The sequence below is a fragment of the Adiantum capillus-veneris genome, chromosome 3 (genome assembly GCF_014529385.1).
Source record: "Adiantum capillus-veneris isolate H3 chromosome 3, ASM1452938v2, whole genome shotgun sequence".
NCBI lineage: Eukaryota > Viridiplantae > Streptophyta > Polypodiopsida > Polypodiales > Pteridaceae > Adiantum > Adiantum capillus-veneris.
In genome coordinates, this window is record NC_140933.1 from 39,188,171 (window position 1) to 39,202,490 (window position 14,320).

Sequence of the window (14,320 nt, forward strand, 5' to 3'; positions counted from 1 at the left end):
GCGGTATGGGACGCTCATGAGGACAAGGGTTTTTATAAATAATGTATACACCGATTGGACATAATAGCGCCAGTAGAGATTCTTGAGTGAACCTAATCCAAGAGTTGTTGGTTTAAAATTGGACGACTTCTTGTTTGACTATTGTTTGTAATATTGTTTGAAGGGCTGTTTTAACGAACCAATATCATAAATAAAGTAAAGGAACATGTATGTTTAAATAGTGTGGTAGTAATTAGATAACAAAAGAAGGGTGAGTGCGGGGTGGAAAGTGGGAGAATGATACCCCAATGGTATCATTCTATGGACGGGTGGACCCGATGAGTCGGGTAACTTTCCAACGCTAGAATTTTTTTTATTTTTATTTTTAAGTCATAAATCTTAAAAGAGACAAACCTTGGCGGGCTGTGCTTCTTAAACATGGGGAAAAAAGCGCACAGGTTGGTCACTCTAAGATTTATACTTTTAGGTATAATTGATTATAGATAGTTTTTAGATAGGGTTATGGTGGTCACGCTCTGCCATAGCGAGATAGGACCAATCCTTCACTAACGGTTCATGCCCGTGGCTACGTAGTAGCTAAGGAAATTTCCGTTGATTTTTCCTTCTCAGGATTGGAGACCTATCAAAGGTACTCCACTCCTCTCGACAAGGGGCAGGGACCTCACACTCTGTGTGTGTGTGTGTGTGTGTGTGTGTTTCCCTCCTTCCCTCTCTCTCTCTCTCTCTCTCTCTCTCTCTCCCTCTCTCTCTCTCTCTCTCTCTCTCTCTCTCCTCCTCTCTCTCTCTCTGTCTCTTGCCCCTCTCTCTCTCTCTCTCTCTCTCTCTCCCTCTCTCTCTCTCTCTCTCTCTCTCTCTATCGCTATCTCTCTCCTCTCTCTCTCTCTCTCTCTCTCTCTCTCTCCTCTCTCTCTCTCTCTTTCCCTCTTCCCCCTCCCTCCCTCCCTCCCCCCTTTTTCTATTTCCCCCCCCCCCCTCTCCCCCCCCCCCCTCTCTCTCCCCCCCCCCTCTCCCCCCCTCCCCTCTCCCCCCCTCCCCCCCCCCCCCCCCCCCCCCCCCCCCCCCCCCCCCCCCCCCCCCCCCCCCCCCCCCCCCCCCCCCCTCCCCCCCCCCCCCCCCCCCCCCCCCCCCCCCCCCCCCCCCCCCCCCCCCCCCCCCCCCCCCCCCCCCCCCCCCCCCCCCCCCCCCCCCCCCCTCCCTCTCTCTCCTCTCTCTCTCTCTCTCTCTCTCTTCTCTCTCTCTCTCTCTCTCTCTCTCAATCCATTTCATAACAAACATATACTGCACATTCATTTGCAAATAAATCTAACATGAAGAGATTTTAACAAATCTAACAAATCTACCATCCATGAAGAGATTTCATCTACGTCCTCAAAAGAACGAGGCATGTCTCTCTTTCGCTATCTTTCTCGTTTTGTTTTTTTTCATTTATGCATGTATGTGTGTGTGTGTGTGTGTGTGTGCGTGGTGTGTTTGTGGAGTAGAATACTATTAGGAATTGGGGGGGGGGGGGGGGGGGGGGGGGGGGGGGGGGGGGGGTGGGGGGGGGGGGGAATACCTTAGGTTTTAGCGTGGTTGACCATTAGGTTGAGCTTCCAAGGACGAGCGCGGTAAACCCCCTTCGATGATGTCGCCGAAAGGAAATGGAAGCTCCTCCTCGACTCGAACGTGCCTGTGTGTTTGTGTGTGTGTGTGTGTGTGTGTTGTTTTTGTTATGTTTGTGGGAGGGAGTGTTACCTTATACATGTGGTAGTGATGTGTGTGAACACACTAGGACCGTCGGGACAGTTTTTCCCTCTTTAGGAGGTTTTTCCCCTGTGCATTGTATATACGCCCATCACTCTAGGGCTATCTATCTTTCCATTGCACACTAAGTAAAACACTCTCTATTGTGTGCCTTGAGCTTCCTTCGTCTTCTCCAAGCTGTGTGTGTTTTCCTGGAATCCTAATTCCAACAATTGGTATCAGAGCAGGTTGTGTCCTCCCGGGCTTAGTTCGCCAGGAGCTCGAGCACAAGCCTGCCCACTTTCTTCTATGTCAGTGAGATTTGGCGAGTGTTCGCACGTCGACAAAAATTTCGGGAGGGCTGTTAGAGGTTAATCTGCTCAGATTTCTGATTTGGGTTCATTCCGGCCTTCGTTTCCACTGCAGGCAGTATTACACAGGCTCTTTTGTCATTTTGTGCAGAATTTATGTTAGTGTCATTTTCTTCATAAAAGGTGCCTTACAGTTTTCTACGGTTTGTGCTATATAGAACGTGTTGTTCCCGCTTCATTTCTCCTCTTTTCGGGCAGTTTTACATTAGGTGCAACATTTACCTTTACCTTCTAAGTCCGGCAGAGTAGAAGCGAGAGTGAATGAGATGTCTGCAAACCTCAGCAATTCAAAATGGCAATAGGGTTTACCTTCTCATTCTAACAGAACAGAGGCAAGAGTGAATGAGAAGAGCATTTGTTTCGAAGCTCATGGAGATCACTTGGCGCATGGGAAGAATCTGTCAAAAGTTGATGTTGACGTCGTCCTATGACAAGTCACACCACTCATACCTTGAAATGATGACTGAGCTGCCCCTCCCTACAATCAATGGCCCCTTCCAACTACTAAGGCCATTAAAATTTTAAAATTGCCCTTTTCTTTTTTGAATTTATCACAGATTCTTTTCCAAAGTAGTCTCTTGGTGGTACCCCAAAAAGTAAAATAGTGGCCAGTACCACCAATACATGCTTAGACCCCATAGCAAGCACAAGGCTCCAAAAAAATGGAAAGAGGCCTGTAAATCTCATGATGGCATATTGGGCAACCATTTGGAAAGAACACTGCAACAACAATCCGGCTTCGAGTACTCCAAAAGGTATATTCAAGGTATTCCATATTTTTAAGGATTCCATATTGGAAGGACATAAAGCTACGACACCTCTTGGATCCCATGCACATATTCAAGAATGAAGCCCACACCCATTGGGACCATATTAGTGGCCAGAAGGACTCATTGGGGGCGAGGGAGGATTTGAGGGTCTTGAAACGTCTCCCCGCCTTTGCTACTCCATGTCGTGCCCCCAATGAGAAGATTGTGCTTCCTAAAGCGCCATGGATGCTAGCCAAATAATAATTGGACAAAGTGAAGGGTACCATTGCGTCTATTCGCACACCAACAGAATACATGCAAGAGAATCTATGTGTGCCATTGAGGATGCATTTCCTCAATCAGTCCTTTTTAGTCAAATTCACCTCTTGGTTCACATGGTGGAGGATATCGCTACATGTGGAGTAGTGCACACACGATGGATGTTCTTTTTAGAGAGGTTTTTAAAGACTCTCAAAGATTTTGTGCGGCTATGGTCTCAACCAGAGGCATGTATGGATGAAGGGTGGATCTTGCAAGAGGCATTTGTTTACACCTCAAAGTATTTGGCACAAGTTGATCCTTCAATGCCTCGCATGTGGTCAAATGAGGAGGATGCAAGGATGACTTCACACTTGCCAAGTGGAAAGGGAAAAATATTTAACATAGATATGAATCTATCTCGAGTGTTCAATAACTTTTTTATTCTCAATGCAAAGGTTATGACAAGTAAGTGGACTTGTGGACAATGACAAAGGCAAGGCATTTGCAAGAGAGAGAAGCATGGAAGCAAGTACATGGAGGAAGGAGGGCACCCCCAGTACCTAGACACCTTGCATGTTTCCTAGATCTCATTAGTACGGAGTGGATTCATGAGAAAATGACCGAAGCAAAAGCGTGCGCAGAAGACATCACCGACAAAGAATGGGAGTATGCACGACGCTGCCTACCAAAGGTAGAGTACTCATAGAACTAAACCATATTGTATAGTGTTTTCTTGATTTTATCTTTGTTATAAGTGAGAAAAGATAGTTTCCTATTTTGTAGTGCCTTTCCTTTAACTCTATGTGGTCAAAGGGTCATCACTTTCATACGTACCAGATTGACGAGCTTAGAGCCACCATGGTCTGTGGCATCATGGGAAACTTTGACACAGATGGTGATGAAGCCAGGTACTATGAAACTATTAAAAGGATAAAAAAGGTTAATTTTAGAACCTTTCATACCTTCATCTTTGAGTGCAAGTGGTTTGAAAATGTGTCTTGATGACATGAGAATGACCTCTACATGGTGGACTCTACTGTGAATCACACAGGGAGGTATGCCATTTTATTTTTGTCACGTAATTGTGAGCAGGTGACTGATTACCTTTTGTATTATTATTTGCTTGTAGCATTAATTATACCAATGTTACTCACTTTGAACTTCTCTTGCATAGGTCATCTATATCCCAACAATCCACCAACCAAAATGTTGGTTCTTAATTCCCGTGACACCTCGGGGGAGAACCGTTTTTGCCACTAATGAAGTGGAGACCATCTTTGACCCTCTTCCACCTCCTACTTAGGATGAGAGGGAGAAAGAGGAGAGGGAGATTGATGAATCAAGTTTGATGGCCACAAGTCTTAACGAGGATGATTGTCATGATGATGAAGATGATGTGATGGAGGATGACGAATTCTAAGATGATGAAGCCAACGCATCCACAAATGACAATTCTATAAGTTTGAATGTTTAGGCATTAAATTGCGCTTGGGGAATAAACGCGGTAACACTAGCAGCAACAATAGAGGTAACTATCACGATAATTGCACTTATGTGTCACTTAGTGCCGTGGGTAGTTGGCTCACCCCACTTTTGTAAGAATTTATGAATTTTGTTGGGACTCTCTAAAAGTGCATATCATACTATAAAATGTGAACTCCTACTTTTCCCAGCTCCATGATGTGGACTAGTATTAGAAAAAAACCGAGTTGTAGTGTATTTTCTTCTGTTGAAAATTGAAATTATAAGATCCCGGTTAGATTTTGAGCGTGCCTTTAAGAAAACCAGCAAATTTTACACAAGTTTTAGTGTAATTCTTGGCTACAAGCTATAAATTTGACATGAAATTGGGGAGAATTTCAAGTTTCTCCTTATTTGATCAGTTAGCGGGGCGAAGGTATACTTCTAACCCTGACGTGGACTCTCTTCCCCATGAAAAGTTTCATTTTCCTCAACTCCAAATCATGAAAGAAAATGAATAAATTAATTTTTTCCTCCATTAATTTTTTTATAAAAAAACCATAAGCGTGGGGAATTTAATTCGATGAGCAAGAAGTATACATAAAGTTCACATAGCCCTGCTTTGACATATACCACGACCTTATACACAGGCGCCAGTCCCAATTCAAAATATACAACCGATCTGACATACACAATGACCTTATACACAGGCTCCCAGCCCATTTCAAAACATGCATGAGACATCTTCATTTACATTCCTGCACATCTTTCAATTTGTGCTTGGAGCCTCTCTTAGTAATAGTATCCTTCATTTATAATCCAATCCTCGAGTTGCGCAATCTCGATGTTCATCTCGTTCTCCATATCATTACAAGACAGGATTTTATCATCTAACTCACTGCCACTCGCTCCCCATGAGTAAACACGATCATAGAAGTAACTTGAATCTTTGAGGATATCTTTTTTGGTTCTGTACAAAGTGACCTGATCTTTAGCAATTTGCACATCTTACACAAAAAGGGAAGAAAAAAGGGTTTTCAGATTTGGTGTGTGGTAAACCGAATCAAACATTTTACAATTTCTTTGCCGCTAGATCAGCCATAAAAATTCAGCTCTTGATTTGTTCCAAAAATCTATGAGTATTCCAGCATGATCTCCCAGGAGAAGTTGGTGCCAAGAGGGAGAAAAGCCGAGAGTACGAATCAAGGATTTCAGGATCAGTTTACTGTCGAGACAAACTAAGAACAGGTGGCAGGTCTCCTCAAGAACAAAACCACATACACAACAAAGACCATTGCTAATCTGGGCATGAAGAGCCCTCTTACCAATCCACAACACTTTGTGAAAAATTAACCATAATAGTACTGATTTTTTGGGTTCAATTGAAGGGGACGAGATGTTTCCGAAGTTGAATTCCCATTGTTTCTTGGAGTAATTGACCTTCCATCTCTTGTTCAGAGTAGCAGGAAGGGAAGAGGCCATATATAGTGCTGATTTTCAAAATGGGGTTAAGAAGCTTTACCCTACCCATCTAGGTCAAGGCTCTAAGGTTTAGGGGAGGCGGGTTATGGAGTGTCCAGATGAGGTATGGAGGGAAAGCCCTAATCCGGTTGCTGATGAGTTAAAGATCCAAGGGATGAGCCTGAAACCTGAGAGAAATTTCAATGTCGGACAGCCAGTCCATTGAAACCGGGTCCCAAAAATTCTTCCAACCTTTGAGGTCCTTCTTGTGAAGAGTAAGAGCTTTCCTTTGGAGAGAAGAGGAGACCTGTCGAACTTCTATAATAGGCCACCAGACAGAGTCATTGGGGGGACGGAGTATTTGAACTTGGAGAGGCTATTGAACTGGATGTTCTCTCTGTGCCTATTCCAAGCATTGAAAATAGACCTCAACAAGTTAGAGCCTACAACTGAGATGGTAATCTTCCCAAAGAAGATTGTAGTAGGCATGAGATGAGACCAGCCAGGGTGCTCAGAGATGTAGAACCTGTTGAGCTTCCTAAAAAGGAGGCTGGCCCATTCTTCCTTGGGTTGAGACAGGGCTGAGACCACTAGCTTTATTTCCATTTTATCTGAGATGTGATTGAGATTTTGAATTCCCAAGCCTCCTGAACCTTTGGGTAGGGTGCAAATGTCCCAAGAGACCTTGGATGAACTTTTCATGAACGGATCCTTGGCCCATAAGAAGTTCTTGCATATCTTCGAGATTCTGAGAAGATGGCAGTTGGGAGGCCTCCAACATCCAAAGAAGAACATCACATAAGCATTGAGGAAGTGATTGATAACAAGTACCCAACCAGCCAAGGAGTGTTGGAATCCAATCCACCTGTTGAGCTTGGATTGGAATTTGTTGCATACCCAGTCCCACCTAGCCTTGAGTGATACCCCAAAACCCATGGGAATCCCAAGAAGACGGAATATCTCACCTTCCTTGATAACCTTGCAACCAGCTTGAGATATCCAAACTGGGATGGCTTTCTATGAAAAAATCGTTGTTTTGTTATGATTAATACGAGAGCCAAAAGCCAGGCAAAAATTTGCAACACCGCCCAGAATTCAGCCAGTGTTCAAATTGGGAAAAATGTTGAACTTCAGAGCCCGGCATGGATATTCCTTTGATGAGGCCTTTGGCCATTCTGGTTTTTACCAGACAATTGAGAGAGTTGGCTTCTATGGCAAATAAAAGAGGAGCTAGAGGACAACCTTGCCTAACGGACCTTGCCAAATTGAACACATTAGACAAACTGCCATTCAGAGAAACTCTTTGTCTTGCATTACCCATAAGTGTTTGAATAAAAAGGACCATCCGGTTCCCAAAGCCCATAGCTTCTAGACATCTGAGAATAAAGGACCGTTCCAGCCTATCATAGGCTTTATCAAAGTCGATTTTAACAAAAACAAAGTCTTGACCAGATTCTTATTCATGCTCAAAGGCTTCCCACATAGAGATCACGGCCTCAACGATTTTCCTTCTTTAAATGAAACGCTTTTGTTCCTTAGAGATCCAATGCATGAGAAAGATGGTAATCCGATTGGCCACAGCCTTGGCTAGAATTTTGTATGATGTGTTCAACATGGTCAAAGGATGCCAATTGGAGAGGTCATCCTTGGCCCCTCTTTGTGAAGAAGCTTAATGACTTCGGTGTTGATAGCACACGGGAGAGCTTTATGGATCAGGGATTCTTCCCAAACTACAAATAGAAAGGGAGATGTCAGTTCTTTGAACTGCTAGAAGAATTCAAAGGGAAGACCATCCAGACCAGGTGTTTTATTGGGTTTGAGGTTTTCTATAGCCTGATAGATGTCGGAAATTGATAGGGGGGATTCAACTGTCGCAGCTTGATAGGAAGGAATGACTTTATTTCTACAGGAGAGGGTTTCAATTTGAGCTTCTATCGCCTCTCCTGTAAGAGATTCGGGAGGGCTAAAAAGAGACTCAAAATGGGCACGAACGAATTCTTGCTTCTGTACATTAGACTCGATGGAATGGGTTGCTTTGAAATGTGGGACGCGCTCTCTGGCATTCTTCTTCTAATGGATTTGAACATTTCTTTCGAGGGTCTATCAACTTTCCCTGCCAACCATTGCTTAAAGAAAACTGTGGAGTGGTAAAGAAGAACCTCCTCTTGGTGTCTGAGTTGGCTACGAAGAGAAGAAATGACCGTTTGGATGGCCACCAAAGGGGATAAGCTTCTAGCTTTGCTAATTCGTCATACATTCTATCTCTTTTATTCTTTCGGATCAGAGAGACCTCTCTTCTGAATAGGATAAAATTTTGTTGGGTATCTTGGACTGCATTACTCCAAGCTCGGGTTGGGGATCTGTGCACCAAAAAAGCTTGTCTCCAAATGAGGGAAATAGCCTCCTGAACTACTGGTAGTTTGAACAAGGAGGGATCCGTATGAAACCAACTATTCCTTACCTTAGAATCTTTATCATCCAGAGTAAGAACTAGTGGATAATGATCCAAAATGCAAGTATTGTACTTGGGCTTAGCTTTTACCCTGGAAAAGGAGTTGTCTACAGACAACTCGATGTAACACCTGTCCGGGCGAGCCTTCCAAGCTAGGTCCCCTTTCCCATAATTTTGCCAAGTGAACTCACCTCTGGTGCCAGCATCTCATAATTGATGTTCGGAATTGAGTGAATCCCAAGCTTGAACTTCGACACCTTGAATTGTAATGCCTTTGGAGAGGAAACGGTCCTCAAGTGACTCTACCATATTAAAGTCACCTAAGAGGATGAGAGGATCTTGAAGGTCAACCAGAGTGTTCCATATCTCCGAGTGGCTGGAGATAGAGCCTCATGCATACACACCTACCACTCTAATATTATAGGGGTGGGGAAGCATGACTGAGCACCAGTTGTGCCCACTTACAGGATCCAATTGGGTGGACCTTTACTCTTTAGGGACACCAATAACGCAACCTCCTCAACCATGAGGTGAGAGTCAACCAGCCAGAAGTGTTTCTTTGAGACATTTTCTGGAGCGCGATCCAGCTCAAGGCCAGAGGTTTTGACCTCCTGAAGAACGATACAATCCGCTAGGTTATTTCTAATCCAAGATTCTATGTGTTTTGCCTTTGAGGGGGTTAGAAAAACCCTTCACATTCTAAGAGAGCACTTTCATTTGGAGGCTCGTTTGTTTTTACTGCTACTTAACTGGCAAGGCCGGGTCTAAGCCACATTGGCATGATTTCTTTTGTTATATTTTAGAACTTCCATGGGGATAGGAACTGAGGGAAGAAGAATCAAAGCAATCAAAAACATGCCTGTTTTCTTTGTTCAGGTCAGGGAGAGATTGACTATCCATGACACTAACCTCTTCTTCCAACCGAGCATCCACTATTGGAACCTGTGGTTGAGTGTGGGGGATGAATTCCTACGGTTGAGTGGGGGGGATGAGTTCCCCCGAATCCTTTGAGTCAGAATCCACAAATTCCTGAAGTCGTGCTAGGACGTCAAAATGATTAGCAGATTTTCCTTTGGCTTCTTATCTCCTAAAGGTGCCAGACTTGCTGCCAGCTTGGTTAAAGCGACGTTTGGACTGTTGATGGCCATTTTTAGGATGAGGTGCATCAATATGCTGAGCAGCAGGGTCAGAGGGGGTCTGGGGGTTAGTAGAGGGAGCAGAACGAGGGGATTTTAGGGGGCAAGCCCTAACAAAATGCCCTTTTCCCTCGCAGAGGAAACAAGTGTCAGGTAGGTATTTGTATTCAATAGGTTTGTCGAAGACCTCCCCATCATCAATCTAGATCTGAATGGAGAGGGGGAGATTGGTTGGGCTAGAGGTGTCCATCTCTACAAGAACCTGAGGGTGCCAGGATGGGTTGTACCTGTCATGCCTTAGACGACCACCTAAGACCTTGCCCAGTTGGCCAGCAATGAGACCAAGATGGCTGTAGAGGTGGAGAGGGAGATTAGTGAATTCAACCCAAACCGGGTAATTCCTGGCTGCGGAGGTCTCGGGGTTGAACTCTTTGTTCCATCGAATAGGCACAGAGGTGAGCTATGGATGACCCATTGCCCATAACTTAAGGCTTGAAACACCATAGCCGGTTCTCTGAAGACGAAAAACAAGTGATTCTTGGGTAATCATTGAATGGAGTCCACCTCAATGCCCCGTGCAGTCCATTGTTGCTTTATCCAAGCTTTAAGCATGTCGACTGGAGGCTGTGGGCCAACAAGAAGACCTACCAATGCACAACGTTCTAGATCTTTTTCGACCTTCCTCACTTGAGAAGAAGGTAAAATGACTGACGGCTTACCTTGAGTAGCTTTTGCTTGGCCAAGGTGAGGATGTCCTTAACAGTTTCCACATTGAGACTCCGAGGGGGACGAATGTATGCTTCCTTCAGCAGATGTTCCAAAAGGTTCTTGATCTCCTCCTGGTGGGACTCTAGGAGCGTCGACGCCATCAGAACGAGTTCTGGTTTGCAGGAGTTGATGTCTGTCAGAAAGTGCTTGCATAAGCTTTTCTGCAAGCTTTGGGGACAGGATCTACTGAAGAGGACCTAAGGAGGCCCTATGTGAGCTAGTTGTTCCGAAGGAATGTTTGGGAGAAGAAGGGACGTTCTGTGCGGGAGAGGGTTGATGGCATCCCATGCGTTGGCCGAGGTCGCTTGAAGTTGCATGAGCGGGCGCTGAGGAAAGGATGGCGTGAACATCCTGCCCTGTGTGGCAGGGCAGACATGTGAGAGGTTAGGACGCTAGTCCACCTAACTTAACAGGACCTTAATTCAGTCTCCATTCTTGATCACACGCACAAAACACAAGGTGAGGGCCTGCCAATGGAAGGATTACTTGTTGTCTTTTTGAAAGAAGCCTTAGAGGAGAGTTTAGTCAGTCATACTTTCAATGTTGTCAATGCTGATCGAGACTTATTTTAAATGTTATTCGTTTTTAAGTATATCAAATAGATCTTTTTATTTCACCTTTCATTCCGCATCCTACATGGCTTGACTTTTCTTGCGTTCTATTCTTTTAGAATGCTAAAGTGAAGCTTCACCTTGCATGTGTGTGTGTGTGTGTGTGTGTGTGTGTGTGTGTGTGTGTGTGTGTGTGTGTGTGTGTGTGTGTCTGTGTGTTTGTGTGTGTGTGTATGTGGGTGTGTGTATCTACCAAAAATTACTAGTAAAAATAGAAAACGTGAGTGGACGGGTACAGTTGCAGCAATAGACTCGCACACATAGATGACTCTAAGGTTTTTAGGAAAAAGTTTCAACTAAAACTTCGCAAGTGATGTTTACATCGACAATTTCTGATTGGCAACGCCTTTCCAGAAAGGAATCAATGTTTTACTTGACGTCACTATAATTTGATTCAGGAGAAGGGGTGTGATTTACAAATAGAGGGATTTTAGATACACTCTAATAGACTTTAGCACTTTGAATGGGGCCCCCGGCTTTTGTACCGACTAAAGCGTTTGGCATACCTTGTTAGCTTCATGAAAGATTTACAAGTCTGGATGTCCCCTGAAAGCATCCTCATCGTAGGGTGGAGTGGTCTGGGGCAAGATGGGGGTATTGGAATGTGTTTTTGGAGTTTAGTGGAAGCAATAAGTAAATAATGGAGTGATCTGACCAAAATGAGAAGTTAGTGCTTGTTGTTATGTCAGGGAAGGAATTTGTAGACCAAATGTGGTCCGAAGTTGAATTGTCGATTGCGTTGTGGGTTATATGTTGTTTCATGTTGTGTGTGGAGATAAGGTTAGAAATAGCAAGGTATTCAAGGGTTTGGTATTTAGCGTCGATGTTGAAGTCACCGAATAAAATGGTAGGGGTGTGTTGGAGGCGAGGTGCGAGTAGTGTGGTCAATGTTTGCACAAGGGAAGTGGACTTGAGCGTCTGCGGTATAATGTTATCAGGGTTATAGGTGGACCATGTTGTGTAATGAGGAGTGCTTTAACACTAGAATGGTAACAGGACACTTTTATGTCCTTGGACACTTTTGTGTCCTGTTAAGTGACCATTTTGCTTGAATTATTTGAAGAGTATGAAAATTAATTTTTAGGTGCTATATATCCACAAAGTTGCCTTATGAGCTGAAAAAAACTTAGCATTTTTTTTTGAGTATCGATCTCACCATTAACCTTACTCTTGCACAACATTTTTGAACCTAAACTATGTGAAAAAACAGATCCTGTTTTTCGCTTTTTTTCAATTTTTGGCAACTATACCACTCTAAACTTCATGTTTGTGAGGTTTAGATGGCTAGAGGTTAGTACTTCATAGATCTCAACATGTTTTGATGCTTGTAGGGAGAGCTAAGTGTTAAAATTGAAAGTTATGACCAATTTACAAGAATTGCATAATCCTGTTTTTTGGCCAAAATTAGCACTTTTATGATTTTTTGGTGGCTTTCTTGATATCCACATTCAATTTTGATTGTGTAAGTGTAATCTATAACATAAAGCTAATCTTCCTTGAGTTTTGGGGGACCTAATATGCTATATAGCATAGTATATGATGATGGTTGATTTTTTTGTTGCTGAAGAATACAATACATTTTAGAGTAGTAAGTATAACTTTCTCAATATTGCTAGTTTCTTAGGCCAATTGTGTGTATTTTGTAGGTAGTAACCATATCTAATCATAAGCTACAAACTTGGCTATATATTGAGTAGTTTCTATGGGTTTCTAGAGGTCATAATGCTAAACCCAGTTTTTTCATGTTTGCTGTATTTAGCACTTTATCATTGCCCCCAAGGTTCCAATTGTAAGAGATCCATTATCCTTTTCACATGCTCCATGGCTCCTTTTGAATCCAGAGGCCCAAAGGGAACTAAGAAAACATGTATATAGTATCTGTATTGAGCGTGACTATAGAAACTTTGATGATAGGTCCGCAGAATGGCAAAAATGCAACTTTTTTGTACCTATTTTTTTTCCCAAACAAAAATTAGTGAGGTAAAATCAACCATATTTTTTGGTCACCAACCCATTGAAGTTAACGGGGTATTTTATCTCATGTCCTACAAAAATCTCCACTCTTATTTATATGCAATCAACCGTAAGAAATTGCTGTTTTGGGCAAAATGCACTGGTCCATCAACTTTGGAGGCTTGTAGTGACCAAGAGATGAGAAAAATTACAAGTTTCTCATTTTTTCCATATGTAGTAGTTATTGAACTATAAGTTCATGAAAGGATTTTTCAAAATGAGTGGATCTACTATGGTTTTGGAATTTTTTCCCAAAACCCTGAAAGGACACTTTTATGTCCTGTTAGGTTACCATTCTAGTGTTAATGCATTATTTTTATTCTGGAAATGATATTGTGGTGTTGTAGATGTATCTTTTTGTTTGATGTGAAGAGGGATACTCCCATGGGGCCAGTTGTTTGAGTGTGTGTGTAATCGTGGATGGCCACTGTGTTAGCATATTGTAACTTTGTTTCTTGGAGACAAAGAATGTGGGAAGCCATTAAGTTATTATCATGAATAAGGTTTTTGTAGTGTTTCTTAAGGGAGACAACGTTAAGAGATTGTATTATCAAGTGATTGTCAAGCAAAGAGTGGAGGTCAAGTTGTGAATGTTGCCAAGTGGCATGTTTTTTGAGGCAGTGTAGCTCATCTTTAATATGGGTGGAAGTTAATTTTGTTAGGAGGTAAAGGTTGTTGGGGTCTCTTATGCGGGAGAGGGCAGTGTACACAAAACTGTGACTTCAAATGTTGGTTGGATCAAAAGCCAAGGTGTCTAGTGTTAAGCCTTGTGCAGAGTGTATGGTCCTAGCAGTTGTTGCAGGTTGAATAGGGAATTGTGTTCTAGTAATAGTGTTTAGGAAGTTTTTTTCTATTTGAGACTCACGCATTATTTTATGTATGGTGTCCATCAGTCTATCTATTGATGTAATGTATAGTTGTTGGTTTTCATATCTAGTGTTTTGGCCTACTTTAGTGGTTTGAAAGTGAATCTAGATGGTTTGTGTCGTGGAGTTTTGTGTCACTGCTTTGAATATACCGTCAGTTTCATCGACTAGGCCATCTAGAATGTCAATGTTTCCAGCACAAAGTTCTACAATTAGGCCTGGTTTTAAGTGAAATTTTTTGTGAAGACCTGCTGTCAATTTTGTATCTATCGGTATTTGAATAGTTTTGCTACAATTTTTTGCCCTTGTGTCTTGTGCTTCAATAAATAGTGGTGTCCCTATGGTAGTGTTGAAAATATGTTGGTTGTGTAGGTCTTTATCTTTGTTTGCATAATAAAGGTGGGCGACCATGGCTGGATGAGGTACTGTGCGCATGTAATTTGTATTGA